Consider the following 16,875-nt stretch of genomic DNA (forward strand, 5'->3'; position numbering starts at 1 on the left):
AGTATAGGGCTAGTATATTTGAGTGTAAATTACACCCATTTTGTGATCAGGTTTATCAGGCTTATTGACAGCAAAAACAAACTGTGTAAAGTCCCTCACTTTCTGAGCTATGTATGAACTCTGTGTCTTATGTTCATGTTTAAAAAACAAAACAAAAACTTTACGCATAAGGGGATGAGTTCTAACACACACTGACACTCTACCTTGGTGAATTTTTGGGACAATTTCTTTAGACTCAGTACTGTCATCTGGCAATAGAAGAAGCTTAGCGGATGCTGACTGTCGGGTTTGAGGCCCAGTCAAGAGTTAAAATAAAAATATGAATCTATGTAAATGGAAATTGGTTTATAACATGTAAACTCATTGCGGGCAGGAGTTAATCTGATTTAACTGACAGCTCTCATTGTCCGGCTGCAGTCACAGGAACCCTCTGCTATGCACATGTCCTGTGACACGCTGAAAGAAAAAGTTTCTCACACCTAACAAAACTGAACTAAAAGGGCTATTACTACTTTATTTTTACTACTTTTTATTTTTAACTAGTAACATACATGAATACTAGGTAGAACATATGGCTTTTTGTACATGTTTTTTTGTTGTACAATTGCAACTAACCCTAACAGCGGTCAGTATAAGCGGTCCAGCCCGCCCCTGGTCCTGTACAGTGAACATTACACCTAACTCCACACCTGTCAAGTGGGGAATAATACTCCAGATAGAGGTGTAGATTTACTCTATATATACCTCCTAATGTTCTTCATGAAATGAGTAATGCATTGGTCCCCCACCCCTCTTTGGCCCCCATGGCTCAAGGTGATCTTGGATGGGACCATCAGGACTATGTTTGAGATATTTCTTTACTCCAACACACAGTCTCAGGAGTCTGCTGTCATGGTACTGGTTGTTCCTAGAAGAAAACCACTTGCCTTGGCTAGCTATTAGAAACATACAACATCTGTTCAAGCTGTTTAGTCACCAGAGGATGGGATGTGAGGGACAAATAAGAAGTCAATGGTATGGAGAAGGTAGAATAGTGAGGGACAAGATGAAGTCGACAAATAGGCATACAAATTGAGACTCTTTGAAATACCAAAAGAAAAATGCAAACCCAAACTTTGCCCGTGCAAAGCACGGCAGGAGTGAAGGACTTATAAAAGCTGCATACAAATGAGTTCTTAGACTTGATTATCTTGACCATTAGCGCAGAAGTTCTGATTGTAATAAATGATAAAGAGTGTGCAGTTGTCAGTATTGATGGTGCAGTGCCGATTCTCATCTGTAGCTGAGCTATTGGTCCTCACAGTTGCTAAATATTTCTTAGGGTCAGGCTAGAGGTCCTATCTCAAAATTGTGGGTAATTCCTTATTTTTTTAAAATCTATGGTTACAATGCACTTTCAAACCTTAGCATGTCTGTCACGAGCCGTGGCTGTGTACTCACCAGCTGCGGCTTTCTGCCTCAGCACCAGCAGCATCCCGGCCATCACCATGATGACCGGGACGTCATTTCCCCTTCAGTCCCGACCGTTGCCAGGACAATGGTGGGAGCGCTCCCTGCAAATAGCGCTGTGCTCTGGCATGATCTACAGCCGGGCGCGTGCAAAAATAAGTAATTACATTTTTACATTAGGTTGCTCTTGGGGTTCTGTTCCCCATTTAAGTTTTTTTTTGTATCCCTTTATGGATTAAGGAGCGAGCGGTGTCCTTATACCTCCAAGTCTCACTGGGTTAATTAACAGCTTGTTGAGACTGATTGCCAAGCCTGTGTTTATCTTTTGTGATTGGCCCTGCTAACTATTTAAGGCAGGGAGCGCTTAACCTTCCTGCCGGTTATAGCGTCTCAGTTCCTGACTAGCTAATCTGCTTCTGTCTGTTTCTCTGATTTCTGGATTGTTTACCGTGTATGACCCTTGTTTACTGGACTTGATTTTTGCCTGTTGCCCTGACCCCCGCTTCGTTTCTGGATCCTCCTCGTTTGCTGCCAGCCCTGACATCTTGCCTGATTCTGACCACGTTACCTGCTTCGGACCTATGACCTTGGCCTGTTTCCTGACTATGCTTGATTCTACACCCCGCTACGCCGCGCTACGGTACGGTACGTTCATCCGAGTACCTGTGAGCATAACGAGCTCTACGGGAAAGGCGGCTGCTATAGGTGAGGACCTCTCCATCTTATTCTACTGGTTTATGATAAGGCAGTTAGCCGTAACAATGTGGTCAGCTTATAGCAAGATATAATGAGAAACACTGCATGTTAAAATGTGTCATTTATCTCTTAGCAGTCATGTATTTAGTAAACTACTCCAGTGTTGCGCAGCATTCAGTGGCAAGAAGGCATTATAGTTCTTACTGTTCTTTAGCAAGAAAACATATTTAATAGGAAACTGAACATACTACAGATGCAAATAGCAATGAAGACAGTTCACTACAAACTGTAGATCTTTTTTGTAAAAAAACAAACAAAAACTATTTTGTCATATTTAGACACCATCTAATTGAAAATTATGGTGCTGTTAAGAAGGAAAACTATAATTATCATTTTCTTGACTGATATTTCCAATGCATGGGTTGAAACTATGATTTCATTCCAGAGTAGGGTTGGCTGCACTTCAGTAGCTGCACATTTGTTCACTTCCATCACTTGAGAGCCAGAAATAAAATACACACATATACCGACAGAGAAATACAGCACCTATTCTGCCCAATACAGTTACATTCTCATGGACAAGCAGAAAGGAAGGGATTCCAGGTAGCTGGAAGCCCCTCTTCTAAATAAGACTTTATGTTGATAATATATTTATTATTTATGATTTATTTATTTACATAGCACCAATAATGCAACGCTACACAGAATATATAGAGCCCTGATATGAATCAAACTCATGACCCCAGAGATGTGAGGCAGCAATGCTAGCCACAGTGCCCAGGACTAGGCTAAAACATATCAGTCTTTTGGTCCAATGCAAGACACAAGTCTCCACCAGGTAAACCAAGACTTGTCAACATAAATTAGCTTTAATAGTAATTGTACAGCAAAACACTGGCATCAAGAAAATAACAAACACCTTGCAAACATTCAGGACATTATCTCTATTCTTTTCAACTCTATCCAGTGGCCAGCTTGACTGCATTCCACTTTTCTCTTCAGTGACTTAACCTAAATACACAGTCTTTGTACTTCTGAAGTTTGTTCCTTAGTCATTGTAGCCTCTTTCCCCCTTTTTCTTCTGTCTAAGGGAATCTCATTCTCCTGAGACACACCTCTAGTCTGTCTCCAACTGGTCCTGTAGGACACTACGACAACATTGCACTGGACCCTTTACTAAGCCCCCTACTGAGCTCTAGATGCATGTAGTGACACACTTTCAATCTTATTGGGGTGTATCCCAAGCTCCAGAACATGAGCAGGTTGCAGTCTAATGCAATCTATGTACTTAGAATGTTTCATTGTTGGAGCAAAGTAGCAGCATATGAAATATCTCGCTATTATATTTAATGCAGTTCTGCTCAAAAAGGAGCAGAGCTGACCTCCACCAGGGGACAAAGATTGGTGCATGAAGGAAGGGAAAGAAGCTCAACACACATGGTGGAGAGAGCTGAAAATATACAAAGTACTTGATAGATGATGTATATGCTTAACACCTTTATAAATATAGCAATTGCACTTACACCATAAGTGTCTAGATATTACTTGTAGAATGAGTAATCCAAAACATGTAACAGAAGGACAGAATGTTCTGGTCAGCTGATTTTTTATTCATTGATATGCCTTTTCCTATTCAGCTCGTCAAAGTGCAATTACTATATTTATTAAGATGTTAAACATATGCTTCATCTTTTGAGTTTTTCTCTATTGTCAGAACTTTACATTGCTTTATACACATCCTTTGATTCCTGTGTCCTGCGCATGTGTTGTCCACACTTAAAAATGTCCACACTGCACTCCTTCTCCCAGCTTCTGGATCTATCAATTTATCCAGAAATAAATGAAATGTTGGGTTAGGAGCTTAATGAAATGAAAATCAATGTTGCACTTTTGCACATTTTTATTGCATCTGAGCGATTTGAAGACATGCATTGCAGCATCTAAGAGGATAGGAACTGGTTAGTTCCTGGCTGAGCCCCTCAGACCTACATGTGGAGAGATGTGACTCATTCCTTTCATCCTGCATTCTGCCCACAGGCCCTATATCCTCGCACTGGAGGATCCACTACCTGTGGGCCTGCGCTGGGCTTTCCACCTCATAGCCTCATTGCTACTAATTAATGAGCCTCAGACCCGATGGCGTCTGACTGTGAGTGCTCTTCTAAACAACGATGCAAGCCACCCAATCAGAGACTATGCCCAGACATCAATGTCCCTTCATCTTCAGCTACTTCAATTCCAGCGGAAGACTCCGTTGGTCCTTCTCATAGGGTCCCAACAGTGCCTGCTGCCCAACCAAACTCCCAGCATTCTACCCTCAAACAGTATCAGCGACTTTGAACAACCCGCTTCCCAGCCTTCATCAACTTCAGGTACCTCCAGCATGATGCTGAATTATATATTTTATAGGGTTTCAACATCAGTGCCTACTGCTTGTACTGCCCCCTAGCACTCTTCCCTCCAACAGCTCTTGCAACTCCCAAAAACCATCCAGCAACCTGCCTAACCTACCCTCCAGCAATCATTCCCTTCATCAGCTCCAGCTACTTTAATCATTTGCCAGTGATCCACCATCCAGTAATTCTACTGCATCTTCTGATGGACTGCTGTACTCCACCTCAATATCTTCATTCTACTCCTCCTGCTCTCCATAGTGATCTACTAATAGCTATCTACCTGTAGGTCATGAGTAGAGTTCTTATATGTCTTTACCAGCCATGCAGTTGAGGACTCCTCTTCCTTGTTTACTCTGATGACACCGGGTGCACAATCACTTCTTCACTCTGACAGCAGTTGCGCAACCTCATGCCTTAGAAACTGTTAGACTGATGACTACAGATTAGTTTTACCTCTCCTGCCATTGTATTCCCTTATCCGGCTACCATTGTCTGCTCCTCACCCTTTCCCCCCTTTTCACTCCCACCTCACTTCACTTCATGTCCTTGCATCCTCTCATCTGTACTATCCCCATTGCCTCCAAACCTTATCTCCCTACTAATCCTGCAACCCTAGACTGTCCAGCTCATTGCTTTCCTTCTATTCCTATTATTTATCAATGGTATCTCCAACAAACTGCGACTTCCCCCAACCTCTCGGCACAACTGTCTGAGCATTATACCCAAGTACTTCTCCACTCCACTAGATACACTACTCCCTCCCTACAGCACAACTCACTCACCATTCACTTCCATCGTTCCCTAGCCTCTTGAGCCCCACGTAACACATGATGGCTTACTTTCCTCATATCACCCTCATGCTATGCTCTTTTCCTATAACTCACCATCTCAATTCTCCCTAATTTAATAAACCCCCACTTGCACTCCAGCAACCCTTCAAATCACATCCACATCTCCCCTCCTCCCTCTCTCCCCTTCTCCAGTAATCCCTGGAGTGCACAATATGTATCCTACTGCTCTCTCCTAAGGTGGTTTCTCTTCCTACCAAAACCCCAGACCAGGTGCTGGTGTCAGGCCTCTACTTTCTCTCTGCTACACTGTTGGTGTTCTCCCTGAGCCCTTTCTTTTCTTCTCCTTTGATATCCACTCCGCTAGGCTCTTCTACCAAGTCTATCTTTCAGTTGCTATCATCCACCATCCACCTGGTCATGCCTCCCAATTCCTTGACAAATTTTCTATCTGGCTCCCCCATTGCCTTTCTTCTGACCTTTCCTCCCTCATCCTGGGTGACATCAGTATTCAAACTGATAATGCCGCAGTAGCTTTTGCCTCCAAAAATCTCTCACAGTCCTCTTCATTTGGCCACTCACAGAGGCCATCCTCTCACACCAACTGTAATGGTCATGTCCTTGTCCTCATCTTCTCACACCTGTGACAACTCCAACATTTCAAAACTCTTCAAATTCATCAACCAGAACCTTCTTTCTTTTTGGCTCTACCAGCCTCTTGCGTGTCCAGCTGTCTCTCTGCCATCTCCACATGCATGTTCCATCACTGTCTTAAACTAAACGTGTCAAAAATACAACTTTTTTTTACACTTGTGACTGTATTTCATTCACATTTTTCTTTGGGTGCACTAACTGCCCAGACACTTAATGGCATCCTGGCCATGCTGGGACCTGTAGTGCACCAGGGACAAAATGCATTTTTACGTTCATTCAATTACTATAACCCCATACCCACTACCAGGGCTGGACTGGCCATCTGGCACTTCTGGCAAATGCCAGAAGGGCCGGTGGCTAGATGGGCCAGCCAACACTTCCCCTGGCTTACTGATGGCTGGCTCCTCCCCAGGAACCAGCCACCTCCGTTGCGCTGGATCACTCTGCACTGTGCCCTGTAATGTGGACACAGTTTGCAGACTTCTATTTTCCTGAATGAGGGATTTTTGCGGGGGTCGCAGCAATTTTCGCGGGGGGTGCCGCGGAGGGTGCTGCGATTTTAACAAGGGGGGAGTTGTCAGGAGTGTGAGAGCCAGGGGGAAAAGGGGGTGCTGGAAGTGGGGTGACAGAGCCAGGGGGAAAAGGGGGTGCTGGAAGTGGGGTGACAGAGCCAGGGGGAAAAGGGGGTGCTGGAAGTGGGGTGACAGAGCCAGGGGGAAAAGGGGGTGCTGAAAGTGGTGTGACAGAGCCAGGGGGGAAAGGGGGTGCTGAAAGTGGTGTGACAGAGCCAGGGGGAAAAAGGGGTGCTGGAAGTGGGGTGACAGAGCCAGGGGGAAAAAGGGGTGCTGGAAGAGGGGTTAGAGAGCCAGGGGGAAAAGGGGGTGCTGGAAGAGGGGTGAGAGAGCCAGGGGGGAAATGGGTGCTGGAAGAGGGGTGAGAGCGCTAGGGGGAAATGGGTGCTGGAAGAGGGGTGAGAGAGCCAGGGGGAAAAGGGGGTGCTCAAAGAGAGGTAAGAGAGCAAGGTGGAAAAGGGGGTGCTGAAAGAGGGGTGACAAAGCCAGGGGGAAAAGGGGGTGCTGGATGAGGGGTGACAGCCAGGGGGAAAAGGTGATGCAGGAAGAGGGGTGAGAGGGACAAAGGATAAGATGGTGCAGGGGCATAGGTAAAAGAAAGTGTAAAGGGAGAGACATCTTAAGAATGGGAATGTCAGGGATGCAGCCATCATAAAACACAAGTAGTAATGAAGAATGGGAATGCACAGAGGGGACAAGTGTTAAAAAAAATAATAAAAAAAAATAAAGCCTTCATACTCCATTTAGGTATATTTTCTATACCCCCACTTCTAAATTTCCTCTTCGACCACTGCCCTCGCCCCTGCTCCCGACTGGCTGTGTGAGCTGACAGCTGCTGATCCCTCCTCGCCCAGCGCGCCCAGTAGAAGAACAGAACACAGGATGCCATAATCAGGTAAGTTCATATATTTTCTCGTGTCCAATGTGTTTTTCACCATCCTTTCTTGAACTGCGGGCACTACTGTGTATCCAATGATGTTTAAAACACTATGTATTGCTCATTATTGCTTCTTGCATATTTATCTGTACAGAGATTTTTAATTAAGAGGAAAAAATGCTGCTTGTCATACATTTTATCTGTGATTGTGTCAATATAACTATTTTTCCTTGCATTGTAAATGGGGTATGAAGCTGCTCCTGGGACTCACATTCTCAGTATCTGATATGCTGTACCAATTTTTATTTGTGAATGAGTTTTTGTCTGGTCACTACTATTGATACTGATAGATCACATCCAATTATCTCTCACCCACCTCCTTTACCCCCCTTAATTTATATACTGTGTTATTTAAAATGACTAGAAAAGACGCATATCCAGTTACTGTAGTAAAAAAAATATTTTTCTCTGACATTTTGCTGTAGATAGAAATACTTTTAATGCGGCCGTGTGGGTTCAAATGATAGTTCAATAGTTATGTTTTTTCTGATATATTTGTTAGAGTTTTTTTTCATGTGGAATGATTCATGAAAATTCTGCCATTACTATTTAATTGAGGGAAAAGGGTACCTGTTAACTATATGTGTGTGTAAGTATTCTGTTGTTGCTATTTTGTGGGAGATTTGAAAATAGCAAAACATTGGTCTCCTACAGTGGCGCCTGTATAATTGGTGGCATTGCTGTAGTATGGGGTGACATAGTGGTGACAATGTTGTAGTGTGTTTGGGGCTTAGTATTGCTAATAAGTAGGAGAGAGTATTGCTGTAATGTGGGGGGTGACGACGGTTTCTCTAATGTGGGAGTGATGCTGGTTGCTGTAATGTGGGAGTGATGCTGGTTGCTGTAATGTGGGGGTGATGCTGGTTGCTGTAATGTGGGGGGGGGGGGGGCAGGGCCATCTTTTCCATTGGGCACGATGGGCAAGGGGCTCCCATAGGCAGGGCTCCTAATTAGAATAAATAATCCTGCAAAAGAAAAAACCTGCAAAAAAAACCTTCAAGGGTCACTGAGCAAGTACATCTATCTCTATCTCTTTATATCTATATCTCTATACATATATATACACACATATATATATATATATATATATATATATATATATATATATATATATATATATATATATATATATATATATATATATATACACACATACATATATAGGGGCCCCGGTGCACTGCTTTGCCCGGGGGCCCATAATGTTATTAAGATGGCCCTGGGGGGGGTAATGCTGGATTCTGTAATGTGGGGGTGACAACGGTTGCTGTAATGTGGGAGTGATGCTGGTTGCTGTAATGTGGGGAAGGGGGGGGTAATGCTGGTTGCTGTAATGTGGGTGGGTATTGATATAGTATGAGTGTGTGTGGTTTTTTTTTTACCGCTGTAATTTTGGTACAAATAATGTATTGTCATGGTAATCATTGATGTAATATGGGTGCTAACAATGTAATGTTGAGGGTCATTAGGAGAAATAAATACCCCCCCACACATACACTCACTACATCATGTTGTACTGCACCAGCAATGCACACTACCCCAGCATCAGTGTGCAACAATATAGTGCATGAAGCCCACAACACGTGGGCCTGTGTGCTTTAAATGCCAGGGCTGATTTTTAGTCCCAGTCCAGCCCTTCCCACTACCCAGGGGTGTGGGAACAGTACTAGTGCCATCAGCATATTTTGTGGCAGACCCCCTCTCCCTGGGGAATCCAGCCCCATGTTGACCAGCCTGGGGCTGGTTTGGCTCTATGGCAGGGGGACCCTACGATGCAGGTTTCCTTGCTATAGTGCCACCAACCCAGATTAGCAAAGCCTAGTACTGATAATAGTAAAATCAGGGGGACCCCTTGTTTTTTGTCCCCTATCATTTTGTAAGTACCAGCCTAGACTGGCAGCACTAGGGATGGTTAAGCTGTCTGGGTGGGGACACATTTAAAACACTTAACCAAACTTTTTCATTACATTTTTTAAACAATGATAATAAATAAATAGAAAAAAAATAATCATTTTTGATCAGTAAATCTAATTATTTATTTTTTTTATTTATTTTTTTTTTTTTAGATATTCTCAAATACATTTTTTCAGTTTTTATTTCTAACAACATAATCAGGGCCTGGGGGATAGCTGAGCACTACCACACTTAAAGCATATTGAACATAAGTTAGAGACTTCCTCACTACAATGAATCACACTTTCACCAACATTGAAAATATCCTGACCCGTCTCCCTCGACCTTGTTGCCCAATGTCATGTTTCCTCTGTCACGTTTCAATGCAATAATCACAGGTAAGGAGCCCAGAACATGGTGAAACACCTAGGGGTAAATGTATGAACATGCGGGTTCTTCAACACCCGCGTGTTCAGCGATTAAATTTCAAGCGGCACTGCATTGTAAAGGGAAGCTTACTTTTACAATGCAGTGCCGCTTGAAATTGAATCGCTGAACACGCGGGTGTTGAAGAACCCGCATGTTCATACATTTACCCCCTTATGTTTATTGCTGGAAGGTTTAAACCGGATGGTATAGGAATAAGGATTGCAGGGAGATGCAGAAAGCAAATATCAGGAATAAGGCTGATGCAGGTAAACAGGTAGTATGAAGAAATCCCATTTAACGGGTGAACCAGGAGCGCAGCAGGGAACAGGGAACCGCACAGCAACATGGTACAGCAACAGCAAAAACCAGCAAGGTATGCTGGGAGTGACAGGTATAAGTAGAGAGACACCCATGTGCAAGGGATAATTAGTGCAGCAAGGTTAACTACTAAAAGACAGAGAAGCAAAGCAGAATAACAGCACCTCTGGTGGATCAGAGGTAATGTCGATACATTCAGAGAAACATATAATAAAGTCCAATCCACTCCCAGAGGCAGAAGCTGCTGAGATGAAGCAGCATCCTGACACGATGCTGCATGGGAAGCGAGGCAGATTCTGGCAGTACCCCCTACCTTTAGGGCAGATTCTAGACGTTCGTATTACCAAAAGTGGTTGAAAGTGTCATAGTCCACTATGGGGGGGTCGGCATGCAAGTCCTCGTCCTAAGGTGGAAAGGCGATGGAGATCATGCCAGAGAAAAGTTGAGGCACCGCAGACCCTGATCTCTTCTTTAGACTCTTCTTCTTACGAGAATTACTCTGAACAGCAGCCATTACTATTTGTGTGGTGCATAGTGGTATCTCTTGGCATGATGAGATAGGTGGTATTACCTTTTGTGTAGGGGCCCTGCAAGATGGCATAGCGGGAGATATTGCAAACTTGTCGATTACTGCCTCAGCAAAGGATTGCAAGTCCGATAGGATGGGATGATCTGTCTCATTAAATGGGTTTACCCATTCCATAGCTTCTGCTCTAAAATGTGATATTAGAAACAGTACCTGTCTCTTAGGGTCATTAACGAGGCTAGGTATGGAGGAAATATGTGACGCACAAAACCTCAGAAGGGCACTAAGTTGGGAAAGGTGCCCCTTAAAGAAAGGTGACGGCTCAGGCTTGGCACCCTAGGCAAAAGATGGCTCGGACTTGGCACACTTTACAGGAGGCCCGGACCGGGTGGACGACTTGGCAGGAGCCCCGGACTGGGCAGCACAGTGAGAAGCCACAGAGCGGACAGCACTAAGTGGCAGCTCGAGCTGAACCGAAAGAAAGAGATACTTCAAAACATTGAAGTCATGAAACGCATATTTGATGTGGTAAAACATGTTGGGAAACAAGGCTTGCCATTTCGTGCCCATGGAACGAATGAATCACTCTACAATCTTAATAACAGGGAGATTAATCATGGTAATTTTTCAGAAATTATTTTACTGTTATCCCATTATGATGTCCCATTAAAAAATCACCTTGAAAAAATTATTCAAGAGAGTAAAGAAAGAAAAACACGTTTGCAGGAAAGAGGAAAAGCAGGAGCAGTTGATCATGGAAGTCTAGTGACATTTTTATCATACAAGACCGTAGTTAAAGTGATTATGGCAATTGATTATCGTATTAAGCGATTAAGCTTTTCAGAAATTGGTGCAAAGAGATTTAACAGTCAAGTTGATTCCACAGAAGATGCAGGAATTGTAAATCAAGCAATAGTTGTCATTAAGTATGTGGAAAAAGAAGCGATCTAAGAATAACTTATTTCTGTTCTCCCGGTTACTAATGCATCAGGCCAAGGATTCAATGAACTATTGATGGCTAATTTTGAAGTGCTTGGGCTTCACTACCATAAAATTGCTGGTGAGTCATTTGATGGTGCAGCAAACATGAGAAGTTCATATGTAGGCTTACGAACACAGATTGCTAAAGTAGTGCCTAATTCCATTTACATTTGGTGCTATAGCCACATCCTCAATCTATGCATTTTTGATTGTTGTGAAGTCCTTGAAGCAAAAAAATTTTTTTGGTCTGTTAAATCGCATGACATCTTTTAATGGAGATTCCCACAAACGTATGAACATATGGGCCGAACAACTTCATAAAAGACAAGGACAAGAAAAGCTTTTAAGATTGCAGGAAATTGGCGAGACAAGATGGTGGGCAAAGGAAAAGGCCCTTAATTGGGTATTTGGAGAGAGGCAGTCCCTGTATTTGGATGCTATTGAAGTTTTATTTTCAATCTCACATTTGGGAAATTGTGATTCAAGGGCCACTTCTGAAGCTACAACTTTCTTTGAAAACTGTGCGAGTTTAAGATCATTTTAACAGCAAATGTATTCCTTGCCATTTTTTATGTGATTGGACCAGTTTTAAAATACTTACAAACCAGTGGTCTTGACTTTCTGGTGGCATGGAAAATGGTTGAGAATGCCATTGACCAGCTAAAGAAAATTAATTTTGATAATATTACAGAAAAGACTATTATATACCTTATAGTGAATTGTGAAATAATCTCTTTCCTTGAGATTGAAACTGAGATTCCAGTGAGAAGGGTTGGCAGAAAGAAACGAATGTCAGGTGAGATCTCAGTTGATGAACATCCAACCGATGAACTGAAGCGTTTTCGTGTGGAAGTGCACAGACCAATTTGTGACCAAATTTCAACAAGTCTTACAGAGACATTTTCTGAAAATAAACAGTTGGTGCTGGACACCCAATATTTGGATCCTAGATTTTTTGAAAATATTTGAAATGATCTAACAATTCTTGAAGAGGGCACTCTAAAAAGGATTTTTGAATTGGCTAAAATTAATGAAGAGTCTTATTAGTGAACTTATAAGTTTTGCTAACCTCTTTCTTAAGCTGACAGGACACTTGGATGAAACAAGAAAACAACAGGTAATTCCAGAAGAAGGTGGGGGGGGGGATGAAGATGAATGGGGTATATCTGCTGATATAGAGGATGACAAAACAAAGTGCAAATCATGTAAAAATTGCTTCCTCTGCTGTCACAGATTACTTCTAAAGTACAATCTTTATTCAGCTGCTTATGAGAATCTCTCTGTGGCATATGAGTACCTGCTGACTCTGTCTTTCACACAAGTGGCATGTGAAAGAGCATTCAGCAATCTGAAATCATAAAAACAAGACTGCGAGTTACAATGGGACAAGACCTGCTTGAAGCATTTATGATCATGTTTGTAGAGCGAGACCTTTTGGAACTAGTTCAATTTCAAGATGTGCTGCAAATTGTCCGTGAAAGTTCACCACTGATGAGATCTTTGTTAACTGTGTGAGCAATCTTTATTGTTTTAAGACATTTAATTTGGCAGCAATTTTGTGTCTTTTCTAATGTTAATATGTCCGATTTCTGATCACTCTGACTCAAGTTTGCATATGTTGTATGTGTACATAACATTTTTCACTATGTGCATTTTTGTAAAGGTTATTTATGCATATATATGTTTCTGGCTACATTATTTATTTTCATTATTTATAATATTAAAGTACCGCTGATTAAATAACACTAAAATAGCCTCTTTTTATCTTATGAAATATATATTGTGCTGAAAAACACCCTTTAAGGCTGGGCCGCTACTTACGGGCCAGTGCTGTGTGCTTGCTCCCCGGGCTAAAGTCTGCCAGCCCTCCCCTGTGAATAGGTAAAGGGTGTTTCATCATGTGGGGGAGATATGTGATTTTAATGCACTGCAGTTGAGGGCATGGGCTATTAAATTAATGATGAGGTTGGGGGGCACATGTTAACAGCGGGCAGGAGATATTCATTTATTGGTGGGGTGATAGTGGGGGCTATTAATTTAAAGTAGAATAATTGGACTATTTAATGCTGGGGTGGTTTGGGTGTCTAATAATTCAATGTTGGTCTAAGCTTGGGGAGAAGGATTGCTTTTTATTGAATGTTAATACTAATTATTTAATGTTAGGCTGCTTAGGGAGGGAAATATGATTATTTATTAAATATTAATTGGAAGTCAGGGCTTATTGGTGATAAATAGGTCTATTTATTAAATGTAGATAATATTAATTGAATGTTAATGCTGCTTAGCTGTAAATACTGTATGCCTTTTAAATGTTAATAACATTAATTTAATATCAGTGTAGGTTTAAGTGAAGGGGGGGTAATTATTAAACTTAGTTGCTATTGATTTAATGTCTGGCCTGGTTAGGAATGGGGGTCTTGAGTGTTCACTTGTTACTCAACTTTACATATTTTTTGTACCTATCCTTTCATCCAAAACAGGGCCCCAACATTCCAGGATCTAGACAAGCAGTTACTGATCTTAAAACACCAGCATCCACAGGTAGTGAAAGCTGAAAGAACATGTAGGAGAGAGCAGAACTGCCAACTGTTCTGATTCTGGTGGGACAGTGCTGATTTTGTTATTCATCTGCAGTGCCTTGTATCTTTACTCGCAGTACACTGATCGCTTTCCATGTTTTGCCACAATGCCCATGTTTCTCCTATCCTAACTCTCGTACCTTGTACCCCTTCTTCCTCATTCTCCTTGCCCAATATCCTTACCTACTTTAATCTACCCTATCACCACTTCAACCCACCCTCCTGACACTTCAACTGCTTAGCCTCCACCTCATCTGGACCACTAAGCTTAATGTGTCCCTTTAATTCCTATTGTCTATCATTATCTCTCCCTCTAGAAAGTAAGCTCTCATGGGCAGGGCCCTCTACTCTGACTCATTTCGGTCTACTCTGTATCTTCCTTGTTTGTCCCTGTCATGACTTATGCTGAATTGTTTCTGTATGCTATATGACCTGTTCAGTTAATTGCATGTACGTAATGTTGCTATGTTTACTATTTTCATGTATGTCATTAAGACTTGTTTAAATATTCAATCCCATGATGAAAATATTCCTTTTAACATAAGTCATTCTGGTTTGCTGTAAGAAGATACATAACAGGGTTACTGTTTGCTTATTTTTTTTCTTCAATCTGCTAGAAATGATTTGCAGTTTGCAACTACAGTCATAGGAAGTAGTGAGCAGAAAGGCTTTGGAAAACCCCTCTTCTCAGTATGTATGTTCAAGAACTCATGTACATGAAGGGGGAACACTGACTCAGAGATCAGGTAGCTCTAACCTCAGGAGCGAACTTGAACACAGAAATGCAATGTCTACAACTGAGAAAATGTATCTTGCAGTGGCAGCTATTCCAGAGGTTTTGAAAAAGAAATCTAAGAAAAATTATCAGCTTTATATTAAACAGTTCATAATTAATTGAACATTCCAAACCTCATAGAGTATAAATCTATAACAATAGAAAAATTTATAGCCACCCACTCAGTCTAGAAATGGAAAATAATTATATCAGATTAAGCAAGACATTTTAATGCACTAATAATTATCGAATAAAGAAAGACTGGAGAAATTTATTGATTATTGGAAAACTTAGCCGATATCTAGTGCACAATACTCTTTAATATTATTAAATTACTATTTGTCATAATAATGAGTCTTTTCTAAAGGTACATTAACTACGATGTAGAGCATTGGATTACAAATACATGGTGGTATTGAACTGAGTATAAATTGCCCCGCATCTGAGAGTTTACATTCAAAACGGGAGTGGTTGGAGTGTAATTGCAAGTAGGTGACACATGGAAGGGAAGAAGGAGGAGGGATGATGGGGAAGGATTATGCAGTGGTCTGGTAGGATTTGGTAGGTCATTAGAGGTTGGGGTGAGCCTGATAGAGCAAGGGAGCATGCTCCAGTGATGGGGAGCAGCATGGAAAAAGACTTAGCAGTGGAAGTGAGAAGTGTTAATCAGAGGGGAGGAAATGTGGTGGTCAATGGCCAAGCAGAGGGGGCAGGAGGGAGTGAGGAGGGAGATGAGGTTGGAGATGGGTGCCGGGGAGAGGGAGGAAGAGGAAAAGGCAAGAGCTATGTAGGTGAGGATGAGGAGTTTAAATTGTATTCTTTATGGGATGAGGAGCCAATGGAGGGATAGGCAGAGGTGGAAGGCAAAACCCGAAGGGTGTGAGAGAAAGATTAATCTTGCCACAGGAGAGATTGAAGAGGAGAGATGCTTGTAAGGGGAAAGCCAGATAGGAGAAGGTTGCAAAAGTTGAGGCGAGATATGAGAGTGGTTTAATGTTTTGGTGGCATCAGGGGGAGATGAAGGGCCGAATCCTGGTGATGTACCAGAGATAGAAGCAACGGGAATGGGATAGGCATTGGATATGGGGAGTGAATAAGGAACAGGAGTCAAGGGTGATGCTCCTACAATGGACTTGAGGAACTGAGGAGATTGTGGTGTTTTCAGCAGTCAGGGAGAGGTAGGAAGAGCTGTTAATTTGTGAGGGATTGAAGAGAATGAGTGCAGTTAATTTCACAATTTAGTTAATTATTGAACTACTAATTTATCAGCTTTACTAATAAAAGAGATATGATGAAATTGTCATGTGCGCACATGATCAAAGTTTGAAAAACACAGATGAAGGCATTGTAACAAAGTAAAAAATATGGTAACTGGTTTATAAAAAAACGGCTTTCTCTTTTTTCATGAATCTTTGTCTATGGGGTTGTCTTAAATTTTTTAATAAACTTGAGATTACAGAATAGCAGTTGAAACTTTGAAAATGCGAATTTAGGGGAAGAGTAGATCAAATGAAGCCAAGGTACACAATAATCCAGAACTATCTCTATCAATTAACAATGAATCCAATTACACTATAATTAATGCATTGAGAAAATAATACTGTGTAGTACTTAGTGTCAAAATCATCTTTACTGCAATTGTGATGTGAATGTGCTTCCTGTACTCTGTAACACTGTGACATAGCTGCAAACTATACCCCTTAAATCCCAAAACTAAAATTTTTAGAAACCTACAATCTCCTCAGGACACATCATTATCTTCCCAAACCACATGTTCAGTCAGACATAACTCTGTTTATAAATCTTTCGAGTTCGGGTGTACATAAGGGCGGAACTACAGGAGATGCCAGGGGTGAGGGGGGGCCAGTAATTTTAGTTCACCCTG

Source organism: Mixophyes fleayi, chromosome 2 (assembly GCF_038048845.1).
Source record: "Mixophyes fleayi isolate aMixFle1 chromosome 2, aMixFle1.hap1, whole genome shotgun sequence".
NCBI classification, from domain to species: Eukaryota; Metazoa; Chordata; class Amphibia; order Anura; family Limnodynastidae; genus Mixophyes; species Mixophyes fleayi.